The following is a 22,064-nucleotide window of genomic DNA, read 5'->3' on the forward strand; positions in this document are numbered from 1 at the left end:
CGCTTGAAAATTACGGAATGGGGGTGCAACTGCGTGTTGTGGCTGCGGGAGCGATGAAGCGGCGGCGGCCGCATCGTTTTTCAGTGCACGTTGACCCTGGACGAGCTGTCCAAGGGCATCCAATAAGGCCTGCGTCTGCTGATTCTGCAAGCGATAAAATTCGGACAGTACATCTGGCGAAGCCATGAGACAAGTAAATGTAAGCAAGTAGAAAGAACAAGATCCTTTTTTTGACTCGTCGCCATATGATGTGTCGACAGAAGTGCCTTGCTAGGTCGTAGCCATGGACTTAGTTGAAGGCTATTCTAACTGTCTCTCGGCAAATGAGAGAAATGCTTCGTACGTGTAGTCACTAGCAATGTCGTCCGTACAACTGGGGCGAGTGCTCGTACGTCTCTCTAGACCTGCCGTGTGGTGGCGCTCGGTCTGCGATCACACAGTGGCGACACGCGGGTCCGACATGTACTAATGGAACGCGGGCGATTTAAAGCTACCACCTAGCAAGTGTGGTGTCTAGCGGTGACACCACATTTAATTCCGATGCAATTTCTGTGTTTCATTGTCAATGTGAATGTCCAAGTGCTAAGGTAAACCTGCAGTTGTGCATCGGAATCTAAAACTTGGTCCACAGGAAAGGCTCAAATCATAGACAGAAAGAAGAGTCAGTCTTCTTGTACTTACGTCGGCATTGTGCATTTTGTATTTAATTCCGATGCAAATTCTGTTTTTCATCGTTAATGTGAAGGTCCAAAGGGTACAGTAAAACAGAAGTGAAGCATTGGAATCTAAAAATGTTCTCACAGAAAAGGCTCGAAACATAGACAGTAAGACGAGTCAGTCATCTTGTACTCAAGTCGGCATTGTGCCTTTTGTATTTAATTCCGATGCAAATTCTGTTTTTCTTCGTCAATGTGAAGGTCCAAAGGATACAGTAAACCTGAAGTGAAGCATCGGAATCCAAAACTGGACTCATAGGAAACACTCAAAACATAGACACCAAGAAGAGTCAGTCTTCTTGTACTTAAGTCAGCATATAGGCTTTTGTATTTAATTCCGATGCAGTTTCTGTGTTCCATCGTCAATGTGAGGGTCCAAGGGATACAGTAAACCTGAAGTAAATGATCGGAATCTAAAACTGGTCTCACAGCAAAGGTTCAAAACATAGACAGTAAGAAGAGTCAGTCTTCTTGTACGTAAGTCAGCATTGTGCCTCTTGTATGTAATTCCGATGAAATTTCTGTGTTTCATCGTCAATGTGAAGGTCCAAGGGATACAGTAAACCTGAAGTGAAGCAGCGGAATCCAAAACTGGGTTCACAGGAAATGCTCAAAACATAGACAGTAAGAAGAGTCAGACTTATTGTACTTATGTCGGCATTGTGCCTTTCGTATTTAATTCCCATACAATTTCTATGTTTCATCGTCAATGTGAGGGTCCATACGATACAGTAAACCAGAAGTGAAGCATCGGAGTCGAAACCTGGGCTCATAGGAAAGGCTCAAAATATAGACAGTAAGAAGAGTCAGTCTTCTTGTACTTAGGTCGGCATTGTGCCTTTTGTATTTAATTCCGATGCAAATTCTGTTTTCACCGTCACTGTGAAGGTCCAAAGGATACAGTAAACCTGAAATGAAGCATCGGAATCTAAAAATGGTCTCACAGGAAAGGCTCAAAACATAGACAGTAAGAAGAGTCAGTCTTCTTGTACTTAAGTCGGCATTGTGCTTTTTGTATTTAATTCCGAAGCAATTTCTGTGTTTATATCGTCAATTTGACGTTCCAAGGGATACAGTAAACCTGAAGTGGAGCATGGGAATTTAAACTGGTGACCAAGAAAAGGCTCAAAACATAATCACCAAAAAGAGTCAGGCTTCATGTACTTATGTCAGCATTGTGGCTTTTGTATTTAATTCCGATGCAGTTTCTGTGTTTCATAAAGTGAAGCAGCGGAATCCAAGACTGGGCTCACAGGAAAGGCTCTCAACATAGTCAGTAGGAAGAGTCAGTCTTCCTGTACTTGTCGGCATTGTGCCTTTCGTATTTTTATTCCGATGCAATATATGTGTTTCCACGTCAATATGAAGGTCCAACGGATACAGCAAACCTGAAGTGAAGAATCGGAAACTAAAACTGGTCTCACAGGATAAGCTTAAAACATAGAGAGTAAGAAGATTCAGTCTTCTTGTACTTATGTCGGCATTGGTCCTTTTGTATTTAATTCCGCAGCAAACTCTGTCTTTCATTGTCAATGTGAAGGTCCAAGGGATACAGTAAACCGGAAGTGAAATATCGGAAACTAAAACAGGTCTCATAGGAGTGGCTCAAAACATAGACAGTAAGAACAGTCAGTCTCCTTGTACTAAAGTCGACACGAAGCCTTTTGTATTTAATTCCGATGCAATTTCTGTGTTTCATCGTCAATGTGAATGTCCAAGCGATACAGTAAACCTGCAGTTGTGCATCGGAATCTAAAAGTTGGCCCACAGAAAAGGCTCAAATCATAGACAGAAAGGAGAGTCAGCCTTCTTGTACATAAGTCAGCATTGTGCCTTTAGTATTTAATTGCGATGTAATTTCTGTGTTTCATCGTCAATATGAAGGTATAAGGTATACAGTAAGCCTGAAGTGAAGGATCGGAAACTAAATATGGTCTCAAAGGAAAGGCTTAAAACATAGACGGTAAGAAGAGTCAGTCTTCTTGTACTTAAGTCGGAATTGTGCCTTTTGTATTTAATTCCGATGGAAATTCTGTTTTTCATCGTTAATGTGAAGGTCCAAAGGATACAGTAAAACTGAAGTGAAGCATCGGAATCTAAATATGGTCTCACAGGAAAGGCTCAAAACATAGACGGTAAGAAGAGTCAGTCTTCTTGTACTTAAGTCGGAATTGTGCCTTTTGTATTTAATTCCGATGCAAATTCTGTTCTTCATCGTCTATGTGAAGGTCCAAAGGATACAGTAAAACTGAAGTGAAGCATCGGACTCTAATTATGGTCTCACAGGAAAGGCTCTAAACATAGTCTGTAACAAAAGTTCGTATTGTTGCACTTAAGTCGGGATTGTGACTTTTGTATTTAATTCCGATGCAATTTCTGTGTTTCATCGTGAATGTGAAGGTCCTAGGGATACAGTAAACCTGAATGAATCATCGGAATCTAAAACTGGGCTCACATTAAAGGCTCAAAATATGGACAGTAAGAAGAGACAGTCTTCTTGTACTTAAGTCGGCATTGCGCCACTTGTATGTAATTCGGATGCAATTTCTGTGTTTCATCGTCAATGTGAAGGTCCAAGGGATACAGTAAACCTGAGGTGAAGCATCGGAATCTAAAACTGGGCTCACAGGAGACGCTCAAAACATAGACAGTAAGAAGAGTCATTCTTCTTGTACTTATGTCGGCATTGATACTTTTGTATTTAATTCCGATACATTTTCTGTGTTTCGTCGTTAATATGAAGGTCCAAGTGATACAGAAAACCTGAAGTGAAGCATCGGAATATAAAACTGGTCTCACAGGTAAGGCTCAGAACATAGACAGTAAGCAGAGTCAGTCTTCTTGTACTTAAGTCGGCATTGTGTTTGTTGTATTTAATTCCGATGCAATTTCTGTTTTTCATCGTAAATGGGAAGGTCCAAGGGATACAGAAGACCTGAAGTGAAACATCGGAATCTAAAACAGGTCTCACAGGAAACGCTCAAAGCAGTGACAGTAAGAAGAGCCAGTGTTATTGTACTTAAGTCGGCATTGTGCCTTTTGTATTTAATTCTGATGCAATTTCTGTGTTTCATCGTCAATGTGAAGGTCCAAGTGATACAGTAAACCTGAGTGAAGCATCGGAAGCTAAAACTGGTCTCACAAGAAAGGCTCTAAACATAGACAGTAAGAAGAGCCAGTGTTCTTGTACTTAAGTCGGCATTGTGTCCTTTGTATTTACTTCCGATGCAATTTCTGTTTTTCATCGTCAATGTGAAGGTCCAAGGGATACAGTAAACCTGAAGTGAAGCATCGGAATCTAAAACTTGTCTCACAGGAAAGGCTCAAAACATAGACTGTAAGAAGAGTTCGTATTGTTGTACTTAAGCCGGGATTGTGCCTTTTGTATTTAATTCCGAAGCAATTTCTGTGTTTCATCGTGAATGTGAAGGTCCTAGGGATACAGTAAACCTGAATGAAGCATCGGAATCTAAAACTGGGCTCACATTAAAGGCTCAAAATATGGACAGTAAGAAGAGACAGTCTTCTTGTACTTAAGTCGGCATTGTGCCTCTTGTATGTAATTCGGATGCAATTTCTGTGTTTCATCGTCAATGTGAAGGTCCAAGGGATACAGTAAACCTGAGGTGAAGCATCGGAATCTAAAACTGGGCTCACAGGAGACGCTCAAAACATAGACAGTAAGAAGAGTCATTCTTCTTGTACTTATGTCGGCATTGATACTTTTGTATTTAATTCCGATACATTTTCTGTGTTTCGTCGTTAATATGAAGGTCCACGGGATACAGAAAACCTGAAGTGAAGCATCGGAATATAAAACTGGTCTCACAGGAAAGGCTCAGAACATAGACAGTAAGAAGAGTCAGTCTTCTTGTACTTAAGTCGGCATTGTGTTTGTTGTATTTAATTCCAACGCAATTTCTGTTTTTCATCGTAAATGGGAAGGTCCAAGGGATACAGAAGACCTGAAGTGGAACATCGGAATCCAAAACAGGTCTCACAATAAACGCTCAAAGCAGTGACAGTAAGAAGAGCCAGTGTTCTTGTACTTAAGTCGGCATTGTGCCTTTTGTATTTAATTCTGATGCAATTTCTGTGTTTCATCGTCAATGTGAAGGTCCAAGTGATACAGTAAACCTGAGTGAAGCATCGGAAGCTAAAACTGGTCTCACAAGAAAGGCTCTAAACATAGACAGTAAGAAGAGCCAGTGTTCTTGTACTTAAGTCGGCATTGTGTCCTTTGTATTTACTTCCGATGCAATTTCTGTTTTTCATCGTCAATGTGAAGGTCCAAGGGATACAGTAAACCTGAAGTGAAGCATCGGAATCTAAAACTGGCCTCACAGGAAAGGCTCAAAACATAGACTGTAAGAAGAGTTCGTATTGTTGTACTTTAGTCGGGATTGTGCGATTTGTATTTAATTCCGAAGCAATTTCTGTGTTTCATCGTGAATGTGAAGGTCCTAGGGATACAGTAAACCTGAATGAAGCATCAGAATCTAAAACTGATCTCACAGGAAAGGCTCAAAACATAGACAGTAAGAAGAGTCAGTCTTCTTGCACTTAAGTCGGCATTGTGTTTGTTGTATTTAATTCCGATGCAATTTCTGTTTTTCATCGTCAATGTGAAAGTCCAAGGGATACAGTAAACCTGAAGTGAAGCTTCGGAATCTAAAACTGGTCGCACAGGAAAGGCTGAAACACAGACAGTAACAAGAGTCATTCTTCTTGTACTTAAGTCGGAATTGTGCCTTTTGTATTTAATTCCGATACAATTTCTATTTTTCATCGTCAATGTGAAGGCCCAAGGGATTCAGTAAACCTGAAGTGAAGCATTAGAACCTAAAACTGGTCTCACAGGAAATGCTGAAAACATAGACAGTAAGAACAGTCAGTCTTCTTGTACTTAAGTCGACATTGTGCCTTTTGTATTTCATTCCGATAGAGTCTCTGTGTTTCATCCTCAATTTGAAGGTCCAAGATACACTGTAAACCTGGAGTGGAGCAGCGGAATCCATAGCTGGCCTCACAGGAAAGACTCAAATCATAGACAGTAAGAAGAGTCAGTCTTCTTGTACGTAGGTCGGCATTGTGCCTTTATTTTTAATTCAGATGAAATTTCTGTGTTTCATCGTCAATGTGAAGGTCCAAAGGATACAGTAAACCGAAAGTGAAGCAACGGAATCAAAATTGGTGTCACAGGAAAGGCTCAGAGCATAGACAGTAAGTAGAGTCAGTCTTCTTGTACTGAAGTCGGCATTGTGCCTCTTGTATGTAATTCCGATGGATTTTGTGTTTCATCGTCAATGTGAATATCCAAGGGATACAGTAAACCTGAAGTGGAGCATCGGAATCTAAACTGGGCTCACAAGAAAGGCTCAAAACATAGACAGTAAGAAGAGTCAGTCTTCTTGTACTTAAGTCGGCATTGTGCCTCTTGTATTTAATTCCGTTACAATTTCTGTGTTTCATCGTCAATGTGAAGTTCCAAGGGATACAGTAAACCTGGAGTGAAGCATCGGAATCTAAAACTGGTCTCACACTAAAGGCTCAAAACATAGACACTAAGAAGAGTCAGTCTTCTTTTACTTTAGTCGGTATTGTGCCTTTGGTATTTAAATCCGATGCAATATATGTGTTTCATCGTCAATGTGAAGTTCCAAGTAATACAGTAAACCTGTAGTTGTGTATCGGAATCTAAAACTGGTCTCACAGGAAAGGCTCAAAACATAGTCAGTATCAAGAGTCAGGCTTCTTGTACTTAAGTCGGCATTGTGCCTTTTGTATTTAATTCCGATGCAATTTCTGTTTTTCATCGTCAATGTGAAGGTCCAAGTGATACGGTAAACCTGAAGTGAAGCATTGGAATCTAAAACTTGTCTCACATAATTGTTATAATCATAGACGGTAGGAAGAGTAAGTCTTCTTGTACTTAAGTCGGCATTGTGCCTTTTCTATTTAATTCCGCTGCAATTACTGTGTTTCATCGTCGATATGAAAATCCAAGGGATACAGTAAACCTGAAGTGAAGCATCGGAATCTAAAACTGGTCTCACATTAAAGGCCCTAATGATAGACGGTAGGAAGAGTCAGTCTTCTTGTACTTAAGTCAGCATTGTGACTTTCGTATTTAATTCCGATGCAATTTCAGTGTTTCATCATCAATGTGAAGGTCTAAGGCATACAGTAAACCTGAAGTGAAGCATCGGAAACTAAAACAGGTGGCACAGGAAAGGCTCAAAACGTAGACAGTAAGAAGATCCAGTCTTCTTGTGCTTAAGTCGGCATTGTGCCTTTTGTATTTAATTTCGATGGAATTTCTGTGTTTTATCGTCAATGTGATGGTCCAAGGGATATAGAAAACCTGCACTTGTGCATCGGAATGTAGAATGGGTCTCACAGGAAAGGCTCAAAAAATAGACGGTCAGAAGAGTCAGTCTTCTTGTACTTAAATCGGCATAGTGCCTTTTGTATTCAATTCCGATGCAATTTCTGTGTTTCATCGTCAATATGAAGGTCCAAGGGATACAGTAAACCTGAAGTGAAGCATCGGAATCGAAAACTGGTCTCACATTAAAGGCTCAAATCATAGACAGTAAGAAGGGTCAGTCTTCTCGTACTTAAGTTTGCATTGTGCAGTTTGTATTTAATTCCGATGCAATTTCTGTATTTCATTGTCAATGTGAAGGTCCAAGGGATTCAGTAAACATGACGTTAAGCATCGGAATCTCAAACTGGTCTCACAGGATAGGCTCAAAACAGAGACAGTAAGAAGGGTCAGTTTCTCGTACTTAAGTCGGCATTGTGCCTTTTGTATTTAATTCCGTTGCAATTTCTGTGTTTCATCGTCAATGTGAAGGTCCAAGGAATACGGTAAACCTGAAGTGCATCATGGGAATCTAAAACTGGTCCCACAGGAAGGCTCAAAACATAGACACTAACAACAGTCAGTCTTCTTGTACTTACGTCAGCTTTGTGGCTTTTGTATTTAATTCCTATGCAATTTCTCTGTTTCATCGTCAATGTGATGGTCCAAGGGATACAGTAAACCTGCAGTTGTGATTCGGAATCTAAAACTGGTCTCACAGGAATGGCTCAAAACATACACAGTAAGAATAGTCTGTCCTCTTATACTTAAGTCAGCATTGTGCCTTTTGTATTTAATTCCGATGCAATTACTGTATTTCATCGTCTATGTGAAGGTCCAAGGGATACAGTAAACCTGACGTGAAGCATCGGAATGTAAAACTGGTCTCACAGGATAGGCTCAAAACATAGACAGTACAAAGAGTCAGTCCTCTTGTACTAAAATCGCCATTGTGCCTTTTGTATTTTATTCCGATGCAATTTCTGTGATTCGTCATCAATGTGATGGTCCAAGGGATACAGTAAACCTGAAGTGAAGCATCGGAATCAAAAACTGGCGACACAGGAAAGGCTTATATCATCGACAGTAAGAAGACCCATTCTTCTTGTACTTACGTCGGCATTGTGCCTTTTGTATTTATTTCCGATGCTATTTCTGCGTTTCATTATCAATGTGATGGTCCAAGGGATACAGTAAACCTGAAGTGAACATCGGAATCAAAAACTGGTGACACAGGAAAATCTCAAGTCATACACAGTAAGAAGAGTCAATCTTCTAATACTTACGGCGGCGTTGTGCCTCTTGTATTTATTTCCGATGCAATTTCTGTGTTTCATCGCCAATGTTATGGTCCAAGGGATACAGTAAACCTGAAGTGGTGCATCGGAATCTAAAACTGGTTACACAGGAAAGCCTCAAATCATAGACACCAGGAAGAGTCAGTCATCTATTACTTACGTCGGCATTGTGCCTTTTGTATTTAATGCCGATGCAATTTCTGTGATTCATCGTCAATGTGATGGTCCAAGGGATACAGTAAACCTGATGTGAACCATCGGAACCTTAAACTGGTCTCACAGGAAAGGCTCAAAATATAGTCACTAACAACAGTCAGTCTTCTTGTACTTAAGTCGGCACTGTGCTCTTTGTATTTAATTGCGATGCAATTTCTGTGTTTCATCGTCAATGTGATGGTCCAAGGGATACAGTGAACCTGCAGTTGTGATTCGTAATCTAAAACTGGTCTCACAGGAATGGCTTAAAACATACACAGTAAGAATAGTGAGTCCTCTTATACTTAAGTCGGCATTGTGCTTTTTGTATTTAATTCCGATGCAATTACTGTATTTCATCGTCTATGTGAAGGTCCAAGGGATACAGTAAACCTGACGTGAAGCATCGGAATCTAAAACTGGTCTCACAGGATAGGCTCAAAACATAGACAGTACGAAGAGTCAGTCCTCTTGTACTAAAATCGCCATTGTGCCATTTGTATTTAATTCCGATGCAATTTCTGTGATTCTTCGACAATGTGATGATCCAAGGGATACAGTAAACCTGAAGTGACGCATCGGAATCAAAAACTGGTGACACAGGAATGGCTTATATCATCGACAGTAAGAAGACTCAATCTTCTTGTACATACGTCGGCATTGTGCCTTTTGTATTTATTTCCGATTCTATTTCTGCGTTTCATCATCAATCTGATAGTCCAAGGGATACAGTAAACCTGAAGTGAAGCATCGCCGCGAATCAAAAACTGGTTACACAGGAAAGGCTCAAACCATACACTGTAAGAAGAGTCAATCTTCTAATACTTACGTCGGCATTGTGCCTTTTGTATTTATTTCCGTTGCAATTTCTGTGTTTCATCGCCAATGTTATGGTCCAAGGGATAGAGCAAACCTGAAGTGGTGCATCGGAATCTAAAACTGGTTACATAGGAAAGGCTCAAATCATAGACACCAAGAAGAGTCAGTCTTCTATTACTTACGTCGGCATTGTGCCTTTTGTATTTTATTCCGATGCAATTTCTGTGATTCATCGTCAATGTGAAGGTACAAGGGATATAGAAAACCTTGACTTGTGCATCGGTATCTAAAATGGGTCTCACAGGAAAGGCTCAAAATAAAGACGGTAAGAAAAGTCAGTCTTCTTGTACTTAAGTCGGCATTGTGCCTTTTGTATTTAATTCCGATGCAATTTCTGTGATTCATCGTCAATGTGAAGGTACAAGGGATACAGTTTGTAACGTCCACGCTCGGGCGTACGTTAACTCTTTAAAGCCTGTACTATGATAAGTTAACGGGCATCACCTTATAAGGAAGGATTTTTGTAAATATGATGACCGCGTGTACCTGAATGGAAGCAAAATCGGACTTATACCCAGTCAGTAACAACAATGATACGTCAAGCAAGTATAAAGTGCAACTAGACGTTAGTACGGATGCCATCCGTTATGTTTCTTGGCGGGATCGATGCGTTCCTCACCTTCTAACATCTTCTTAAGTCGTGTGCCATTACAGACAACACCAGGCCTATCTTTAATTTTACTCTCAAGATCGAAAATTTTGCCTTGAATTTTCGAAGTATTTTGTACACAATTTTGTACCCATCCGGTAACTATCTCACCTAAATCTGTTTCAGTGTCTGAAACTGCCTTTTTCAACTGTGAGATTCCGAGTTGACATTCGTTTACGATTTCAGTTTTAAGACCGAAAACTTTTTCGTCTACTTTTGTTTCAACCAGAGGCTCTACTTTCTCTTGTATGTTGAGTATTTCAACCTCGAACCTACTGTTAATGTTACTAATTTCCTCTTGCATAGTATCCATATTTTTGTTAATGATGTCAATTTCAAATTTCATAGTATTTACCACAGAGCTTAAATTACCCACTTTTTGTTCTACCTGTTCTATTTGTTTACTAATTTTAATTCCTTGATCTTCGACCTGTGCTTTAATTTGATCAACGTGTGGTTTGAGCTGATTACTTTGGGTTTTGAGCTGCTCGTCAACGTGTGTTTTAAGCTGGCTAACCTGACTACCGACTTGTTTTTGAAGCTGATCACTCTGTGCTTTAATCTGCTCGTCAACGTGTGTTTTAAGCTGACTAACCTGACTACCGACTTGTTTTTGAAGCTGATCATTCTGTCCTGCAATTTGTTTGGTTAATTGTTCGAATAAATCGTTCATGCTTAAAATTTTCACACTGTTTTGTTCTACTGAATCGGTGTGTTCCGATCCTTCTTCAAAAGTTTCTTTCGGTTCTTTATTTTTCTGTGGTAAATCAAACATGTCAGTGGATTCATTCACATACCCACTATCCTCTACAAAGTCACCCTCTACTTCCTGTTTTATCCCTTGCTGTGTTCTAGATGATCTCGACATTTCAATCTGTTCGTTAACGTGTTCGTATTATTGTATGTACGCCAATTGTCTACCGCTGACGCCATCTGTTATCTGGCCGCGTAAACTCCCGGTACTGCCAGCCGCATTTTCCATTACACTCGGCACATCTACCGTGTCTACGTTCCTGTCCATACTGAATGCCAATTACACCACACTATCGTACTTGACGTTCACTGTTATTTACTTTACTAACTATTATTGCAATTCGAGCCACTGAACATCCACTGTTCGGTATTCACTTTAATTTGTGACCGACGACAACTGGATGTCCTGTCACCGGGAAGCCACTTGTAACGGTCAAATGACACACGCAATATGTCATAAAAACTTATACTATGGTATACCAAATTTGGTTTATTACGTAGCATGACCCAACAGAACCAATAGTCCTGTCACGAAAAAGCCACTTGTAACGGTCTACGCTCGGGCGTATGTTAACTCTTTAAAGCCTGTACTATGATAAGTTGACGCGCTTCACCTTATAAGGAAGGATTTTAGTAAATATGATGACTGCGTGTACCTGAATGGAAGCAAAATCGGACTTATACCCAGTCAGTAACAACAATGATACGTCAAGCAAGTATAAAGTGCAACTACACGTTAGTACGGGCAAGAAGCATACACAGCTGATGCTACCAATTATTTATAATATGGTCGCCAGCCTAATTAGGCATTGAGTGAGTTTTTCCTCATACGAGCGGATGTACGTACAAGCATAACACCACGTAGTAATACTTCATTATATGGAATAGTTTAGAGCCAGAAAAATCTATTGAACTAATATTTTCCCTTTCTGTACTAATTTGGACAAGCTATAAATACACAACATTACACTACAATGATTACTACACACTGCGTTTTGTCTATTGATCCGACTGAAATCGGGCATAGGTTACCCTAGAAATAGCACTTTTGAAACACACATACAATGTCAATTTTAATAAGAGTAAAACACAGATAAATTTAGGTTTTAAATTGACTTTGACTTTGCTGGTCAAACCAGTTCAGTACACTTCGGAATTTAAATGAATAGGAAAGAAAAAAGTGGAGGGGGGACACTGAAACTGTTATGATCACTGTGTTGAAACTATTAACTATCGGAAACATTAAGCACTCAAGATTTACAATATATGAGTTACTACTCTTTTTGTCTTATTACTTCCTCATTTAACTAACATTATTTTTGTCTCAAATTATTTAAACTTCATTACTAAACCAATTCCAAAATTATCTTCCAACTTTGTTAGACCTTAGTTCTTTGTTTATATTTTCATTAACAATAAAACTCCTTAAACATCTTTCTAGCATAGATAGTTCTGCAGGTAATTCTTTTTAACATAAACTTTAAATCTTCACTTCGGGACACTCGGGTTGCACAACATGTGGACAGGACCCTGTCTAGGTTAGTGATAAGGATAATTAATTGCTAGGACAATTCTGGTAAGAGTTAAGTTATTATTGAACTGTCAGGAACAAGTTTAACACTGGTCCACACGAATACAATTCTAAAGATTTAATCTGTGCGAGCCGATGCGGCAGTTGGCGGGCAGCGAGATGGCGAGGCGCACAGCACACATACAATCACAGCTATGGCTCTTGCTGTATCGGCCCTTTACTTCTTCTTAGCGTCGCAATCCTTTTCAATTCAGTGCCTATAGAATATAACCATGCTGTATAGTCATCGGAAACGGCACATCCGAGGCTCAATGAAACCACTTTTTCCAGGATAGCCTCCTCGATCCGGAACGTGTTTCTCAGACCGATGCCCAACTCCGACTGTATTGCTGAGCCCGTTATGCCATGCCGCGCCCATGTGCATTTTCCCGCGCTCACCTGCCATCCACCTTTTCCCGCTCCCATACAGCCAGGGTATTCACCAAAGGCTTTACATTCCACATATCCTAATACATTGCCTACGTATGGACCAGGCGCACAATTACACTTTTAAACATGTTACAATAAATTCAACATGGGTTACACTTCAATTCTGTTATAGCATTGCTTGAAATTTGACATAAATATTAATATTCACTTCGAAAGTTGCTTACACTAATTTATCGAAAATCAGAAGAAAAAATTATTATATGTACAGTTGTTGTTGTTACACATGCCCCTGTTTCCAGAAAATTTTATTAAGCTTAAATTTTATGGGAACACTAAATTTTACATTTATACAGTGGTTCTGAATCTTTGCGTGAATGTCCAAAAAAAATTTATACCACATACTTCCTTTCCCTCACAATATATAGGTCTATACTTTTTAACATACTAAGGACATTTACTTGTCATTTACTTAAGTGACTTTTGCACAGTCCAACCTCCCATCACAACATTATTAAAATAGCAAATTACTCATATTTACTAAATTTCTCAAAGAAATAATTTCAAAATCTGGAACACAAACATTTAACTATGAAAGCAAATGCAAATATTTGTATACACTATAAGATAACTTGTGGCTGCTTGCATTGAATGGCAGTCCATTTCCTTACTTACTAAACAAAACACACACAATAATATTCAGAAAATTTACTACACATATTTGCTGCCTATTATTCAGATTTGGGCAGTCCTTTTTACCTCATATTGTCACATCACCTGTATCACACTTACAATTCTCCATTGACTATTTATCTGCCCTCATTGGTATTTGGCAGTCCTTCATATTATGACTCATTTACTGTCAACTTTGGTTTTCGGCATTTAACCTTTCCTTTTCAGTCCTTTTCTCCATACATTCTTACATTTACAGTACATCTGGTAATCTGAAACTCACATAAATACATTAGCACACTGATATTGGTATACATATATTTACAGAGATTAGTTACAATTTGAATAATTTAGTTTCAGCATAAGATACAGCACATTTACTGCAAATTGCTCTCTGAGTGTACTTAGGTTATTCACTCCTAGGAACATACAGTTTCAGGTCCACAATATTTCTTACACCTAAAGGTCTTTTGGATTTTGGGTAGATCAGGTAGTAAGCATTATCGTGTGGAATGTTTTGTATTATATACGGCCCATTATAAATATATTTAAATTTGGAAATTTCATGGTTCAGTTCACTAGATTTTTCGTGGGTTTTTAAAAGAACATAATTTCCAATTTTAAATTTTGAAACTTTTTGATTTTTATCGTGTCGTTTAGATCTCGATTCAGCTTTTTGCTTTGCCCTTTTTCTGCTAATTCTTTCTTTTGACTCAACCCCAAACTTGTACAAGGTGGAAACTCTAGTTTTTCCTCAATTAAACTTTTACTCCTGCTGCCTAACAAAATTTCTTCCGGTGGGAACCCAGTAGTTTCATGATGTACTGTGTTCATGACATTCTCAAAATCCGATACAAATCTACCCCAGACTCTAAATCATGCCCCGTCCTGCTTTTTCCGCAACGCACCTTAGTCGACTGTGACATCGTCCCAAGATAAGTTCCTGACCTGTGAATCATTTCCATCTGGTGGCTTTTTAGGTTTCTGGAGTTCAAAGTCTTTGCTTACTTGAACTCGTTGCAAAATAGACCCTGAGTCGTCTGGTGGCTCTTTCTTTCTTTGTTCGGTCTCAACATCTGGATTTTGTTTTGAAACTTCGTCATCATTAGGTACAATATCACAATTAGCTTTATCCCCATTATTTTCACTATTACCGAAATATTCTTCGTCTGAACTATCGTCAGAATCCGACCATTCTGGATCACTTTCAGGTTCTAACATAAAAGCTTTTCTGAGACAGGCATTAAGTTCTTCCTCTGCGTTTTCGTCAGGCTTCGATTTTAATTCAGTATCCTCTTTTGGCAAAACGGCCTCATCATCAGCTTTACTCACATCTACTGTTAATTCATATTTCGCGTAATCCTCATGGACTTCAATTAGTTTCATGTAATCACTTGCCTCTTCCCCACGGTGCCTTTCGGTAGCAGCTAGTACTGTTGGCGGATTGTTAACAGAAGTTACTTCCTCGTCAATGCTAAGGATTTCATTTTCTAATTCCTGCCTATCATTAACCTTCGTCCTATCGGCAGCACGCGTACTATGCGCGGCGCTATTTACTCTCTCCTCTTCAAATTTGGGCCACGTCACGTTATCGACGTCCATACTATCTCCTTTTTCACTAATTAACTTTCTTGCTTCATACTCCTTCTTAAAATCCTCCCACTCACATTGCTTTAGGGCCTGGTACAGATCGTCGATCTGCACACGCCAATTGCTTACTTCTGCTAATTCATTCTCGCCTTTTACTTCATTGCAAACACTGCTATCCGCACCTCTCTGTGTATCCATAGTTTCATAAATTATTTCCTTCGCCACGTAATTATCACTCGTAATATATTCATCAGCTCTTACGGCTATGTACGTACCTACTGCTGCCGTATTGCTAGCGGATTCTCTCTGAACAGCTGTTCTGCTAGGCTGGGCCGTTGCCCTCTGATGCTCCACTCGCCTGTTAACATGTAGCACTCTGCGCGGCGGAGATGACTCATTCTGGCTCGCACCTGACACTTGTTTCGCAACAACACTTTGCGTCGTTCCACGCCTGTCTCTAACCTGTCTCATAACATTACTGTCAGTTCGGTAACTTTTCTTAAATCGGGGCCGGTATGTACTGTCCGCTTCCCTTTGGCCCGCAACGTTCGCGGAAATTAGTTTCCCGCGTCGTTATTATTTTGCGCGGTGTACCCTCTACCGCGACCTGGATAACTTCCTCTTCCTCTGCCTCTACCTCTACTTCTCTGTATCATATTGACGCGAAATCCATCGCCGTCATTTCTTTCGTCATTACTACGATTATTTCGGTTACCAAAATTTTGATAATTTGCACGACTTTCGCGCCAATGGTCTTCGTCTTCGACCCTTTCGAGAATTGCTTGGAAGCTGCGATGGTTGTTTCCCACGTATCTCTTTGAATCTTCTTGAATCTTCTAGAGGCTTCTGTATAGCTCCCATATTATTTCAGAATCGGATCTTCTTCCTCTTAAATGCGTCAGCTTCCGGTACCAATATTCGCAGAATTCTTTCAAAGAATTCCTGCCCCTGTTATCATGATGTTTGGCCATGATAAACTCGCACCACAAATGATCCTGTTTTTGTTCGGACCAATATTCTTCCGTAAACCTTTGCTTGAATTCTTTGAACGTCATTCGTTCGGTATTCAAATTAATTCCCCAGCGCTTAGCATCACCTGCTAAGGCGCTAATTACTACGTTTATCTTTTCCTGATCAGACAAGTGTTCAGGAAATATCCTCTCGCAATTTTTGATGAAATCTAACGGATGCCATCCGTTATGTTTCTTGGCGGGATCGAAGCGTTCCTCACCTTCTAACAGCTTCGTAAGTGGTGTGCCATTACAGACAACACCAGGCCTATCTTTAATTTTACTCTCAAGATCGAAAATTTTGCCTTGAATTTTCGAAGTATTTTGTTCACAATTTTGTACACATCCGGTAACTTTCTCACCTAAATCTCTTTCAGTGTCTGAAACTGCCTTCTTCAACTGTGAGATTCCGAGTTGACATTCGTTTACGATTTCAGTTTTAAGACCGAAAACTTTTTCGTCTACTTTTATTTCAACCAGAGGCTCTACTTTCTCTTGTATGTTGAGAATTTCAACCTCGAACCTACTGTTAATGTTACTAATTTCCCCTTGCATATTATCCATATTTTTGTTAATGATGTCAATTTCAAATTTCATAGTATTTACCACAGAGCTTAAATTACCCACTTTTTGTTCTACCTGTTCTATTTGTTTACTAATTTTAATTCCTTGATCTTCGACCTGTGCTTTAATTTGATCAACGTGTGGTTTGAGCTGATTACTTTGGGTTTTGAGCTGCTCGTCAACGTGTGTTTTAAGCTGACTAACCTGACTACCGACTTGTTTTTGAAGCTGATCACTCTGTGTTTTAAGCTGCTCGTCAACATGTGTTTTAAGCTGACTAACCTGACTACCGACTTGTTTTTGAAGCTGATCATTCTGTCCTGCAATTTGTTTGGTTAATTGTTCGAATAAATCGTTCATGCTTAAAATTTTCACACTGTTTGGTTCTACTGAATCGGTGTGTTCCGATCTTACTACAAAAGTTTCTTTCGGTTCTTTATTTTTCTGTGGTAAATCAAACATGTCAGTGGATTCATTCACATACCCACTATCCTCTACAAAGTCACCCTCTACTTCCTGTTTTATCCCTTGCTGTGTTCGAGATGATTTCGACATTTCAATCTGTTCGTTAACGTGTTCGTGATATTGTATGTACGCCAATTGTCTACCGCTGACGCCATCTGTTATCTGGCCGCGTAAACTCCCGGTACTGCCAGCCGCATTTTCCATTACACTCGGCACATCTACCGTGTCTACGTTCCTGTCCATACTGAATGCCAATTACACCACACTATCGTACTTGACGTTCACTGTTATTTACTTTACTATCTATTATTGCAATTCGAGCCACTGAACATCCACTGTTCGGTATTCACTTTAATTTGTGACCGACAACAACTGGATGTCCTGTCACCGGGAAGCCACTTGTAATGGTCAAATGACACACGCAATATGTCATAAAAACTTATACTATGGTATACCAAATTTGGTTTATTACGTAGCATGACCCAACAGAACCAATAGTCCTGTCACGAAAAAGCCACTTGTAACGGTCTACGCTCGGCCGTACGTTAACTCTTTAAAGCCTGAACTATGATAAGTTGACGCGCTTCACCTTATAAGGAAGGATTTTAGTAAATATGATGACTGCGTGTACCTGAATGGAAGCAAAATCGGACTTATACCCAGTCAGTAACAACAATGATACGTCAAGCAAGTATAAAGTGCAACTACACGTTAGTACGGGCAAGAAGCATACACAGCAGATGCTACCAATTATTAATAATACGGTCGCCAGCCTAATTAGGCATTGAGTGAGTTTTTCCTTGTACAAGCGGATGTACGTACAAACATAATACCACGTAGTAATACTTCATTATATGGAATAGTTAAGAGCCAGAAAAATCTATTGAACTAATATTTTCCCTTTCTGTACTAATTTGGACAAGCTATAAATACACAACATTACACTACAATGATTACTACACACTGCGTTTTGTCTATTGATCCGACTGAAATCGGGCATAGGTTACCCTAGAAATAGCACTTTTGAAACACACATACAATGTCAATTTCAATAAGAGTAAAACACAAATAAATTTAGGTTTATATTGACTTTGACTTTGCTGGTCAAACCTGTTCAGTACACTTCGGAATTTAAATAAATAGGAAAGAAAAAAGTGGAGGGAGGACCCTGAAACTGTTATGATCACTGTGTTGAAACTATTAACTATCGGAAACATTAAGCACTCAAGATTTACAATATATGAGTTACTACTCTTTTTGTCTTATTACTTCCTCATTTAACTAACATTATTTTTGTCTCAAATTATTTAAACTTCATTACTGAACCAATTCCAAAATTATCTTCCAACTTTGTTAGACCTTAGTTCTTTGTTTATATTTTCATTAACAATAAAACTCCTTAAACATCTTTCTAGCATAGATAGTTCTGCAGGTAATTCTTTTTAACATAAACTTTAAATCTTCACTTTGGAACACTCGGGTTGCACAACATGTGGACAGGACCCTGTCTAGGTTAGTGATAAGGATAATTAATTGCTAGGACAAATCTGGTAAGAGTTAAGTTATTATTGAACTGTCGGGAACAAGTTTAACACTGGTCCACACGAATACAATTCTAAAGATTTAACCTGTGCGCGTCGATGCGGTGGTTGGCGGGCAGCGAGATGGCGAGGCGCACAGCACACATACAATCACAGCTATGGCTCTTGCTGTATCGGCCCTTTGCTTCTTCTTAGCGTCGCAATCCTTTTCAATTCAGTGCCTATAGAATATAGCCTTGCTGTATAGTCGTCGGAAACGGCACATCCGAGGCTCAATGAAACCACTTTTTCCAGGATAGCCTCCTCGATCCGGAACGTGTTTCTCAGACCGATGCCACACTCCGACTGTATTGCTGAGCCAGTTATGCCGTGCCGCGCCCGTGTGCATTTTCCCACGCTCGCCTGCCATCCACCTTTTCCCGCTCCCATACAGCCAGGGTATTCACCAAAGGTTTTACATTCCACATGTCCTAATACAATGCCTACATATGGAACAGGCGCACAATTACACTTTTAAACATGTTACAATAAATTCAACATGGGTTACACTTCAATTCTGTTATAGCATTGCTTGAAATTTGACATAAATATTAATATTCACTTCGAAAGTTGCTTACACTAATTTATCGAAAATCAGAAGAATAAATTATATATGTACAGTTGTTGTTGTTACACGTTAACCCAGAAGTGAAGCATCAGAAACGAAAAGTGGTCTCACAGGATAAGTTTAAAGCATAGACAGTAAGAAGAGTCATTCTTCTTGTACTTAAGTCGGCATCGTGCCTTTTGTTTATAATTCCGATGCAATATCTGTCATTCGTCGTCAATGTGAAGGTCCAAGTGATACAGAAAACATGTAGTGAAGCTTCGGAATCTAAAACTGGTCTAACAGGAATAGGTCACAATGTAGACAGTAGGAAGAGTCAGTCTTCTTGTACTTAAGTCGCCATTGTGCCTTTTGTATATAATTCCGATACAATTTCTGTGTTTCATCGTCAATGTGAAGGTCCAAGGGATACAGTAAACCTGATGTGAAGCATCGGAATCTAAAACTGGTCTCACAGGATAGGATCAAAACATAGACAGTAAGAAGAGTCAGTCCTCTTGTACTTAGGTCACCATTGTGCCTTTTGTATTTAATTCCGTTGCAATTTCTGTGACTCATCGTCAATGTGTTGGTCCAAGGGATACAGTAAACCTGAAGTGAAGTATCGGAATCAAAAACTGGTGACACTGGAAGGGCTTAAATCATAGACAGTAAGAAGAGTCAATCTACTTGTACTTACGTCGGCATTGTGCGTTTTGTATTTATTTCCGATGCTATTTCTGCGTTTCATCATCAATGTGATGGTCCAAGGGATACAGTAAACATGAAGTGAAGCATCGGAATCAAAAACTGGTGACACAGGAAAGGCTCAAATCATACACAGTAAGAAGAGTCAATCTTCTAATACTTACGTCGGCATTGTGCCTTTTGTATTTATTTCCGATGCAATTTCTGTGTTTCAGTGCCAAAGTGATGGTCCAAGGGTTACAGTAAACCTGAAGTGGTGCATCAGCATCTAAAACTGGTTACACAGGAAAGGCTTAAATCATAGACACCAAGAAGAGTCAGTCTTCTATTACTTACGTCGGCATTGTGCCTTTTGTATTTCATTCCGAAGCAGTTTCTGTGTTTCATCGTCAATGTGATGGTCTACAGGATATAGTAAACCTGAAGAGAAGCATGGGAATCGAAAACTGGTCTCACAGGAAAGGTACAACACGTAGACAGTAAGAAGCGTCAGTCTTCTTGTACTTAAGTCGGCATTGTGTCTTTTGTATTTAATTCCGATACAATTTCTGTGTTTCATCGTCAACATGAAGGTTCAATGGGTACAGTAAACATGAAGTTAAGCATCGGATCGAAAACTGGTCTCACAGGAAAGGCACGAAAAACATAGACATTAAAAAGAGTAAGTCTTCTTATACTTAAGACGGCATTGTGGCTTTTGTATTTAATTCCCATGCAATTTCTGTGTTTCTTCGTCAATGTGAAGTTCAAGGGATACAGTAAACCTGACGTGAAGCATCGGAATCTAAAACTGGTCTCACACGAAAGGCTCACAACATAGACAGTAGGAAGAGTCAGTCTTCTTGTACTTAAGTCGCCATTGTGCCTTTTGTATTTAATTCCTAAGCAATTTCTGTGTTTCATCGCCAATGTGATGGACCAAGGGATACAGTAAACCTGAAGTGGTGCATCGGAATCTAAAACTGGTCTCACAGGAAAGCCTCAAGCATAGACACTAACAACGGTCAGTCTTCTTGTACTTAAGTCGGCATTGTGCCTATTGTATTTAATTGCGATGCAATTTCTGTGATTCATCGTCAATGTGATGGTACAAGGGGTACAGTAAACCAGCAGTTGTGCATCGGAATCTAAAATTGGGCTCACAGGAATGGCGCAAAACATAGACTGTAAGAAGAGTCAGTCTTCTTGTACTTAAGTCGGCATAGTGCCTTTTGTATTTGATACCGATGCAGTTTTTGTGTTTCATTGACAATGTGAAGGTCCAAGGGCTACAAGTAAACCTGAAGTGAAGCATCGGAATCTAAAACTGGTCGCACAGGAACGGATCAAAACATAGAGAGTAAGAAGATACATTTTTCTTGTACTAATGTCGGCATTGTGCCTTTTGTATTTCATTCCGAAGCCGTTTCTGTGTTTCATCGTCAATGTGAAGGTACAAGGGATACAGTAAACCCAGAAGTGAAGCATCGGAAACGAAAAGTGGTCTCGCAGGATAGGCTTAAAACATAGACAGTAAGTAGAGTCAGTCTTCTTGTACTTAAATCGGCATTGTGCTTTTTCTATTTAATTCCGATGCAGTTTCTAAGTTTCATCGGTGAGGGGATGCACGAAGAGATACAGCAAACCGGAAGTGAAGCATCGGAATCTAAAACTGGTCTCACAGGAAAGGCTGAAAACATAAACAGTAAAAAGAGTCAGTCTTCTTATACTTAAGTCGGCATTGTGCCTTTTGTATTTAATTCCGATGCAATTTCTGTATTTCATCGTCTAAGTGAAGGTCCAAGGGATACAGTAAACCTGACGTGAAACATCGGAATCTATAACTGGTCTCACAGGATAGGCTCAAGTCATGGACTGTAAGAAGAGTCAGTCTTCTTGTACTTAAGTCGGCATTGTGCCTTTTGTATTTAATTCCGATGCAGTTATTGTGTGTCATTGTCAATGTGAAGGTCCAAGGGCTACAGTAAACCTGAAGTGAAACATCGGAATCTAAAACTGGTCTCACAGGACTGGCTCAAAACATAGACAGTAAAAAGAGTCAGTCTTCTTATACTTAAGTCGGCATTGTGCCATTTGTATTTAATTTCGATGCAATTTCTGTGTTTCATGGTCAA

The sequence above is a fragment of the Schistocerca nitens genome, chromosome 7 (genome assembly GCF_023898315.1).
Source record: "Schistocerca nitens isolate TAMUIC-IGC-003100 chromosome 7, iqSchNite1.1, whole genome shotgun sequence".
Lineage (NCBI taxonomy): Eukaryota > Metazoa > Arthropoda > Insecta > Orthoptera > Acrididae > Schistocerca > Schistocerca nitens.